The following is a 10,987-nucleotide window of genomic DNA, read 5'->3' as shown; positions in this document are numbered from 1 at the left end:
TACTGTCTTAACTATTTTTAAGTGAACAGTTCAGTAGTGTTAAGTACAATCAGATTATTGTGCAACCAATCTCTAGAACTCTTCATCTTGCAAAACTGAAGCCTAGAAAACAACTCCCCATTGCCCCTTCCTCCAAGCCCCTGGCAATATTTCTACTTTCTGACTCAATGAATTTGACTCTTCTAAGTACCTCATTTAAATGGAGTCATATGATATTTGTCTTTTTGTGGAAGGCTTATGTCACCTAGAATAATGCCCTCAAGCAGTTCTTTTACAGCAGGATTTCAGGCCGCCTCACCTCCTCTCTTACTCCTCTGAATTCCCTTCTGTTTGTCCATATCCTACTCAAGAAGGTGAGTCCCAAACAACACATATTAATCCAGGCATAGTCTGAGAGTCAGAGAAGAGAACTCACTGTGAACATTATATTTCTAATAAAGAATGTGTGAGATTTTTCGATTGCCTCCTGCCACTGTTGACTCATATTGAGCTGTGCTATCAACTCAAAACTGCTAAGTCCTTTCAGCCACTTCTTCCCTGCCACCCCTGGGCTCCCACACCACACCATTGTGTATCACCAGGCACGAAGAACATTAGAAATTGCATATTAAGGCCATAATGAGATTTTTAAAATCTGCATAGGGTCTGCATGGTGAATGAATTTTCTTATGCAGTTTCTTCTATAATAACATTTCATATTTTCATTAAACTTTGATCCAAAGGTAGAATGAATATAGTGACTTTAGGAGATAGAAAAGAGTAAAAATTATGAATATGCACTGACCCTGGTCTCCAAATGCATGTTCTATGATGATCCAGAATTACTATGCCGGGCACGTTCCTTTTATCCCCCCACTTAAAGCACAAACATATGAAATTGAATTTTTTCTTTGCAAACACACATTAGTTTGCATTTAACAGGCTAGCAGTTCTCAAAATGATGTCAAGCCACATTTATATAACTGTGATAAAATGAGTGGTGAACCTCAGTATAGGTCATTTGTTACTAACAAGAGTACCAAAGTTTATAAATGAATTACTTTCTGTTAAAAATTAAAGTGGACCCAAACCTATATCTCTCACTTGCTTTCTGATATGGGACAAAAAGTGTTGAATTGTAATTCATTATCTGGATGGAAATCACATATAATTCCCAACCTTGTCTTTCGAATGCAACTGTTATTAATATGCTGGTAATACATGAGGGATTGTGAATCATTTAAGTATGTGTAAGTAGCAATTTTAATTATTTTTTTAAAAAGTTTACCAAATGAGTACATTTATAAGGAGGAAGAAAGTGAGAATAAGGAAAGTGTAAATAAGATTGTGAGACCTAAGTCTACATTACATCCCTGGGATTGTTTAAAAATGCTTCAGGTCCCAGTTATGTCTTTGTTGCAGCACAATCTGCCTAACCATGGAAATGTAGACATGTGAACATCTCCCATCATAGGTGTCAAAGCTGAAAAAAATATTGAGAACCACTAATCCAGGGCAGTAGGATAATATATCTGGAAATACAAATATAATTTTTTACATTATAAAAAACTCAAATGCACACCTGTATATAAGATACTTGAAGCATTACTTTTTTTTTTTTTTTTTTTTTTGAGGCATTACTTTCTGAGCAAGCATCTACCTCGTACTGGTTAAATTCCCTAAGAATGTAATTCAGTAGGCCCTGCTACAGTAGTATTTTTGTAAAGAAGTCATTAAATAGATTGCATTTTAACCTGTGAAATGGTATTAAGTATTCATAGTATTAAGTTTATCTGTGAGTTTGAAAATTATTTAGCAGTTATACTTTGTAGTATTTCCCTCTAAATACATGTAAGCTTCTTAAAACAACAGTGGACTTTCATACAACATGAGCACTTGGAGAAAATAATATTGTAAGATGACTGGAAATGATACACTTGCCAACAGAAAATAATTTATATATTTATCAGCAAATATAGAGAGAATTTTATACTTTTTAACTCAGAATCATGCATTAAAAAATGTAGTCAAGCTGAATTCCTTTACAACTAACTGACACACATATTGTTATAAATAAAATTGTGAAAAAAAAGAAACAATTGTGAAAAAAAAAAAGACAAAATGAAATGAAACAAAATGTAGTCAGGATGCCATGGAGAAAGCACAAGGGGAGGTCAGCTGGCTGGTCTTGCCTTCCCCTAATCCAGAGGCTGCAAATGGTCATCTGTGGGCTGAGTTCACAGGTAGGCTTTCTTTCATGTTTCTTACAATGTTTAAAATTTTTTGAAAAGTTATTAATATTGAAATGTTAGGAGCTGATATATAAAAATCTGATTTCTTCTTTTGAAAAATCTAATGCTGTGATACCAATGGGCTTACATTCTCTGGGGTAGCAATTGGCTGGGCTGCCCAGGGCTGGCCTTTTTTAGAATGGAGCCTATGTCCGCTTTGTCCTCCTTTGTTCTCCCAGGACTATGTTCTTTTTATACTAACAGCATCTCGATAATTAAGGTATCTGCTTGGCTCCTGTAGCATATATTTGAGACTTCTATTCCAAATAATTTGGTACATTGCTGCCATATTAATTTTTAAAAACATTCTTCTCCACACTTTTAAGTACTTCTAGTTGTCTTTAAATAAAGTTTATAGTCTCCTTGGTAGCATTTTGTCCCACTACATACATGGAGATTCCTTCCCTCCATTGCATAAACCCTTCACCTTGCCATTCCTCAAATGATGATATCTTTCACCTTGCCATTCCTCAAATGATGATATCCTCACCTGTTTCTAGTTAAAGGCAAATGATGCCTTTAACTAGAAAACTTTCATGACCTACAACACCTTTGGGGTTGGCTGAACAGTGTCTGTTTTGGACATGCCATATCCTAATCCCTGGAATCTGTGAATATCTTACCTTACATGGCAAAAGGGGGACTTATAGTTGCAGTTTAGTTAACAATCTTGAGAGAGATTATTCTGTTTATTATTATCCAGGTGGGCTTGATGTAATCACAAGGATCCTTGTAAGAGATGCAGGAGATCAGATTGGGAGAAGGTTATATGAAGGCAGAAGCAGAGATTGGAGTTAAATGGTTGTGAGTTAAGGACCGCCAAGGTAACCTTTAGAAGCTGGGATACGCAAAGATTGGATTATCCCCTAGCACCTTGAGAAGGTGCCAGCCCTGCTGACACTTTTCTTTTTGCTACCTAAGACTTAGGTTAGGCTTCTCACCTCCAGAACTGTAGGAGAGTAAATTTGTGTTGTATAAGCAACTAAGTTTGTGATAACTTGTTACAGTGGCAACAAGAAAATTATTATAATCTTCTTTATCTTTGCTTATAAATGCTACCTTCTTGAAACACTTCTGGTCGTCAAAACAATGTACGATCTCTCACTGATTTCATATCTTAGTTCTTGTACTAGAATGCAAGCTTAATGAGAACTGGTCCTTTATGATTCAATGTTGTATTTTTCCCAGGAATTATTAAGTGTTTGAAAACAGTTAATAGTTCAGAAATATTTTTTGAGTGCCAGGAAGAAGGGATAAAAGGGAAGACTAAAGATATTGGTGGCTAACATGGCTATGAGGAGCAATTGTAGGGAATGACAATAGTTTATATGCTTTGATATCTCAAAATGTTAGTGTATCTTGATTACTTGCATTGGCCTGATAAACCTACGGGAGAGGAGAAGAGAGAAGAGGAGAACTTGGTTAAAACGAGAAGAATGGATTTCCTCTGTTTTCCCTTCTGTTTGGATATGGTATGGATCATGGAAATCCCACATTGCCTATTGGAGTAGCAGAAGAGGCAATTTTCTCCAATGAATTTTAAGTTTATTTTATTTATTTATTCATTCATTCATTCAAATAATTTCTACACCTAATGTGGAGCTTGAATTTATGACCCGAGATCAAGAATTGCAGACTCTTCCAGCTGAACCAGCAGGCTGCCCCTGCTCAAGTAATTTTATTTTAAATTATACCTCTTTTGAGGGCTCCTCCTAGATAGATTGGATCATGGTATCCCAAAGGTATTTTTTCTTGTGGGATTTTTGGTCTAAGATACTACTCCACTCTAGAAATTATAGATTCCCTTAGCAGATGAGATCAAGATAATTTTTCTTTGTTTTTCTGACACACATTAGAGTAGATTACAGCTGTCTAAATGGACAATGTGTTATTTCAGTGCAACTTAGAAATTGGCATCCAGGCAAAAAGTCTCCAGGGAAGGTTACACATTTGCATAATGTCACCGAAGGTTTGTGTTCCTGTATTAACTGACAGAGATGGGCAATGACAGGATGCCAGACAGCTGCATTGATGACAGAGCCTCTGAAAATAGAGAGTGCATGTTCTTTCAAGATGACATCAGCTTTCAATTATAGGAAGGTAGGAGGACACTCAAAGGAAGGAGACATGGAAAGACAGGAAAAGAGCTGCTGAAGAGGTGACAGGTTAGGAGCACAGTATTTGATCACCGAAAGAAGGAGGGAAGCAAATATTTTGATTATGTTGGACTTTTGATAACAGAATGTGAAATGTGGAACAAATGGTTTAAATATTTTGAAATGTTACTATATCTGCATTACTTGCATTGGCGAGATGAACGAGGAGAATGCAGAGAAGAGTGGAACTTGGTTAAAATGGGAAGAGTAGATTTCTAAAGGTTTAATGAAAGAGAACCACTAGATTAGAGTTAGGCTAATAGTATTACTGCTATTTTTCCATTCCATGTTGTTGATCACAACATAAAATCTTGTCTTTTCTATGTGTAACCAGAGTGAAATGTGCCCTAGTTCCCTGGCCCTGTGTAGTGCACAAGGACAATTTCTGTTTTTGCTTTTTACCCATCCCAGTGAAGACCTCAGAACTTGGTCCAATTCTTCAGAAGAATCCATTTGTGTATGAACATCTTAGAGTATGACATAGACATTACTTGACATTTCATAGAGGAGATGATTTGCATATATATGTGGGGGGGTAGTGGTGAAGAGTGATTCTGTCACATGAGTCACCAGCTCTGCCTCAGTAACTACTACTAAATTTATATTCTCAAACCCACTGAAACACAGGGCTTTCTGATTAATGGGACCTACCAATTTTAGAAGGCAGGTAGCAATTATCTTTTGTTGCTGATCCATGCCTTTGTGGTTGCAGCCTGTACCTAAGTGGCTCATTGATGAGTTGGGTTCCCAGAGGCAAACCATTAGATAAAAATTTTAGTGTAAGTAATTTATTTAAGGTGTTCCCAGGGGAAACTAGGAAAGGAGTGAGAAATATAAAACACAAAAGGGAAGAAGCCAAGCAAAGGTGGAACCACAGGTGAAGTCCTGGACTTGGCCTGGTCTTGTGGAGTATAAATTGCACCTCATAGTTTGTGCCTTGAGGTAAGAAGGTTGGGCTTCCATGTTCTGGTACCATCAATCATTGACCAAGGGCCAACCTGAAGGGTAATAAACTCTCATGTACTTGAGATTCTGTGTATGTGCAGGCTAAGGACTTCCATTGCCTGAGGCCCATCCAGCAAAAAGAAGATACCCCTGTGGGCCACAAGAGGCAAGTACACATGGAAGCTGCACAGAATGGCACAAAGAAATAGGAAGAAGGATCCAAGAAGATTTAGGCTGAGCACCACCAGTGTCTGCTATCCCTATCAAAGTATTCTTTCCAAAGTGAATATTCTCTTGAAGAGGATCTCTTGGAGACAACATTTCTCTTTCCTACTTTATTTTTATTACCCCTTCACCAAAATGATTTCCCTGCTCTTGAATATTATAGTAGGAATTAATCAAGGTAAATTGTCCTTTCAAAATGTCAGAGAGCGGGATAGGCTGTATGAGTCAACTCTCTACAAGCTCTTCATCCTCTTGACATCATTTGAGTAATCATCTGGGAACTGACTTCCCAGATTCTGGTTTGGTACTTCCAAGTAACTTAGTCATGGTATTTCTGGTGTTTTTCTGGATAATCCCAAACTTCACTGTTTTGGGAATGACATCTTGACAAAAGCTTTTCTTTCTGTGGTGTCTCTAGGTTTTAGCCCTGTTCTGAATGACTGAGATTCATCCTTTCTTCTTACTGATTGTTATGTTGGTAATAATAAAAGTGGCAGTTACTATTTATTGAGTGCTTCTCAGGCGGTTTAGATATAAACTCTCACTAAATTCTCGCACTGGCCCTGACAATGGATATTGTTATCTTCCTTTCATGGATGAGGAAACTGAGGTTAAGCAGAGAAAAAAAAAAAAACAATTTTCTCCAGGACCTTTCTACTCCTTCCACACAGTGCAGTGGTCTGGGCATCTCTACCTCACCTCTCCTTACATCCCTGCTCTCTCCTGGGCAACTGGCTTTTGAAGTTTACATAATCCAGACATCAGAGGCAAATACATGTTTGTTTTCTTCAAGGTCAGTAGTAGGTTGTCTTGTTTAGTGGGGCCTATTGACAAATGACAGTCCATTGTTTGACCTCTATATGTGGACTGTCAAATAATAGCGAAAAATATAGTTAGCTATTCTTTTTGCAGCCTAATGTTTCTTTTTTGAATTGATGGCTTCTGTCCTCATTAGAGGCTCTTAGCATATCAAAAAGGTGTTTTAAAAATCACTCTGAGAATCCAAAGAGCAAACACAAGCACATTTTGATGTATTCATAATGAGGCTAGCTACTTCAGTTAATAAATAGGCTATAGTACTAAGAACAGAAGTACCCCACAAATGATCCACACAGATGAGTCTAGTGATGTGTAAGGTCCCTGGGGCTTGACATTTCTAGGATGCCATTACTCTTATGACACTATTGAGAGTTTAGAGCCCAGAAGAGATCCATCTGCATGGTGATCAGTCTGGGCTGACTTTTGTTTTCTTTTTAAAGTCTAAACAAACTTTAGGTTATTTTAATTTTCTTTTCAAATTCTACAGTGGATTTGACTCATCTGTCTCTCAAAGTAACAACTTTATTTACCACCAACTCATGATGAACTGGTTATCAGCTGTGTGACAAACTGTGCCAAACTTATGAAATCTTAAAGAAGTTATTTTATTATAATACAATTTTGTGCATCAGGAATTTGAGCAGAGATCTCCTAGGTGATTCTTTTACATTATGTGCCATCATTTACTCAGTGGACTTCAGTTTACATTTAAGCTTTTGAAGTAACTCAGTAGATGAGTTAGAGTGAAGAATGAATATAGATGAAGTAAGAATAACAAATTGGGAAATCAGATTGAGGGAATCTGTAGACATCAGAAAAGGATAATAAATGGGAAGAATGAAAGAGAAATTAAGAAATATGAAGGCTAGATGTAGAAATGTCAATAACTCTTTTTTTAAAAAAAGATTTATTTATTTTAGAGAAAGCAAGAACATGAGTGAGGGAGAGGCTGAGGGAGAGAGAATCTTAAGCGGACTCCCAACATGGAGTTGGAGTGGAGCCCAACATGGAGTTGGAGCTGATATCATGATCCTGAGATCAGGACCAGAGCTGAAAACAGAGTTGGACATTCAACTGACTGAGCCACCCATGCACTTTTGTCAATGACTCTTTGGTATTAATGCCAGAAAGAGAAAAAAAGGGTTCATGGAAGGGAGAAATTACCTAAATCAATATTGGTAGATACAAGTTTCACATATAGAAGTCAATAGCATTCTCCTGCAAAAATATAATAAAAACTAATTAGAACATATAAGAAAATATTATAGCAACAGAAATTATAAAATGTCCAATAATCCTAATAGAATGTACAAGATCTTCAAGTAGAACATTTTTTAAAGTTATAGGTTAGTAAAAGAAAACCTAATAAATAAGGTTAAGAGGTATAGTATATTCAAGGACGAGATCATATAACACAGTAAGATGTATTTCTCCCTCCAAATTAATCTTAAACTCAATGCAATTCCAGTTAGAATTCCTAAAGGATTCTTTGATGAAATTTGAGAATATGGTTTTCCAAAATTTGGGTGAAAAAAATAAAAGTCCATGAATAAACATAAACTCTTATCAAACACTGGGATATATTACAGAGATAGAAAAACAAGATGGTACTGGCACAGAAAAAGAGAATTGACTAATGAAAGAATACAAAGAGCCCATAAATAAACCCACACATAAGTGGGAATTTGGGATATGATAGTTATAGCAATGTAAATCAATAGGCATATGATAGATGATTAATAGATGTTCTTGGATAAACTTTATGGAGAGAAAAAAAAATAAAATTGGATCACTAATACCATAGGATCTCAGATGAGTTAAAGATTTAGACTTATAAGGCCAAAATTATAAAGATAAATACAATACAATATATGAGAATATCTTTATGACCTCGGGTTGTGAAAGGGTTTAAAAAAATCAAATTTCCCAAAGCACAAACCATCAGATAACACTTCATGTGCTTGAATTTTACCACAAATTAACTTTTTTATTAAACAAAATTTACCATAAACAAGTTAAAATATGATGCTAGATTGATACAAGATATTTGCAGTTTCTAAAATACAAGAAGAGGGCAGCCCCGGTGGCTCAGTGGTTTAGCGCCACCTTCAGCCCAGGGCATGATCCTGGAGAACAGGGATGGAGTCCCATGTCGGGCTCTTTGCATGGAGCCTGCTTCTCCCTCTGCCTGTGTCTCTGCTGCTCTCTCTCTCTCTGTGTCTCTCATTAATAAATAAATAAAATCTTAAAAAAAATATAAGAAGAGATTAATACCTAGAATATAGAGGACACATCTATAAATTCACAAGGAAAAAAAGAAAACCCAATAGAAAATTGGGCAAAGGTAAAGAACAGGTAATTCAGAGAATGGGAAATTAAATGGCTAAGAAGTATATAGAGAGATGCTCATTTTTTTAATAATTAGAGAAATGAAAATTAAATTTATGAACAACACTAATTTTGCCAAACATTAAAAGTGAGAAAGTCATGATGAGGATAGGGAGCTCATGGTGGCAGGAATTCTTACATATAGTCGTCTGAGGAATATCCATCTTGAAGGTGCATCATGACATTAAATATGAATGTACCCTTAGAGCTCACAAATTCCTGTGTATATATCTCAGAGAAACTCTGGCCCAAACCCCTAAAGAGAGTTTGAAGAAGTGTTTGTGGAAACTCATAGCAGCATTCTTATTGGGCAAAATTTGATTCTTGATAGATGATGGTCTCTAAGGGAATGGGACCTAAACTATGGTGCAACTACATGGTGCATTACTATATTGCTATCAGAATTAATAAGCTAGATTAAAAAATAACAATGTTATTAGAGAACTCAAGAACGGTATAAGTAAAAAAAAAAAAAAAAAGAAAGAAAAGCTAATAAGAGTGGGATTTAAATCTAAATCTAATGTCATTGTAAGAGGGTTCCCTTTTCTCCGCAACCTCTCCAACATTTGTTGTTTCCTGCCTTGTTAATTTTCCCCATTCTCACTGGTGTGAGGTGGTCTTTTGCCCATTTCATGATTGGATTGTTTGTTTCTTTGGTGTTGAGTTTAATAAGTTCTTTATAGATTTTGGAAACTAGCCCTTTATCTGATATGTCATTTGCAAATATCTTCTCCCATTCTGTAGGTTGTCTTTGAGTTTTGTTGACTGTATCCTTTGCTGTGCAAAAGCTTCTTATCTTGATGAAGTCCCAATAGTTCATTTTTGCTTTTGTTTTTCTTTGTGGATGTATCTTGCAAGAAGTTACTGTGGCCAAGTTCAAAAAGGGTGTTGCCTGTGTTCTCTTCTATGATTTTGATGGACTCTTGTCTCACATTTAGATCTCTCATCCATTTTGAGTTTATCTTTGTGTCTGGTGAAAGAGAGTGGTCCAATTTCATTCTTCTGCATGTGGATGTCCAATTTTCCCAGCACCATTTATTGAGGAGACTGTCTTTCTTCCAATGGATAGTCTTTCCTCCTTTATCGAATATTAGTTGACCATACATTTCAGGTTCCACTTCTGGGTTCTCTATTCTGTTCCATTGCTCTTACACTGTTGGTGGGAATGTCAACTGGTGCAGCCACTCTGGAAAACTGTGTGGAGGTTCCTCAAAGAGTTAAAAATAGACCTGCCCTACAACCCAGCAATTGCACTGTTGGGGATTTACCCCAAAGATTCAGATGCAATGAAACGCCGGGACACCTGCACCCCGATGTTTCTAGCAGCAATGTCCACAATAGCCAGACTGTGGAAGGAGCCTCGGTGTCCATCAAAAGATAAATGGATAAAGAAGATGTGGTTTATGTATACAATGGAATATTACTCAGCAATTAGAAACGACAAATACCCACCATTTGCTTCAACGTAGATGGAACTGGAGGGTATTATGCTGAGTGAAGTAAGTCAATCGGAGAAGGACAAACAGTGTATGTTCTCATTCATTTGGGGAATATAAAAAATAGTGAAAGGGAATATAAAGGAAGAGAAAAGAAATGTTGGGAAATATCAGGAAGGGAGACAGAACATAAAGACTCCTAACTCTGGGAAACGAACTAGGGGTGGTAGATGGGGAGGAGGGCGGGGAGTGGAGGGGAATGGGTGACGGGCACTGAGGCGGACACTTGACGGGATGAGCACTGGGTGTTTTTCAGTATGTTGGTAAATTGAACACCAATAAAAATTAATTAAAAAAAATAAATCTAATGTCATTTGTGAAATTTTGTAAAACACACAAAAAACTGGTCTTGAATTTGTTTTTCATGACAGTCATAGGCAGAAGAGTCTAATTTTTTTTAAAAAATTAATTTTTATTTTTTAAAAAAGATTTTATCTATTTAAGAGAGAGAGAGAGAAGGCAAGGTCAGGGAGAGGGACAAGCACTCTGCTGAGTGCAGAGCCTGATGTGGGGCTCAATCCCACCACCCTGAGATCATGACCTGATTTGAAATTGAGTTCGTCGTTTAACTGAGCCACCCAGGCACCCCTAAAGATTTTATTTTTAAGTAATCTCCACACTCAACGTGGGGCTCAAACTTATAACCCCGAGATGAAGAGTCCATGTTCCAGTCACTGAACTGCCTGGT

The sequence above is a fragment of the Vulpes lagopus genome, chromosome 22 (genome assembly GCF_018345385.1).
Source record: "Vulpes lagopus strain Blue_001 chromosome 22, ASM1834538v1, whole genome shotgun sequence".
Lineage (NCBI taxonomy): Eukaryota > Metazoa > Chordata > Mammalia > Carnivora > Canidae > Vulpes > Vulpes lagopus.
This window is presented reverse-complemented; position numbering follows the sequence as displayed.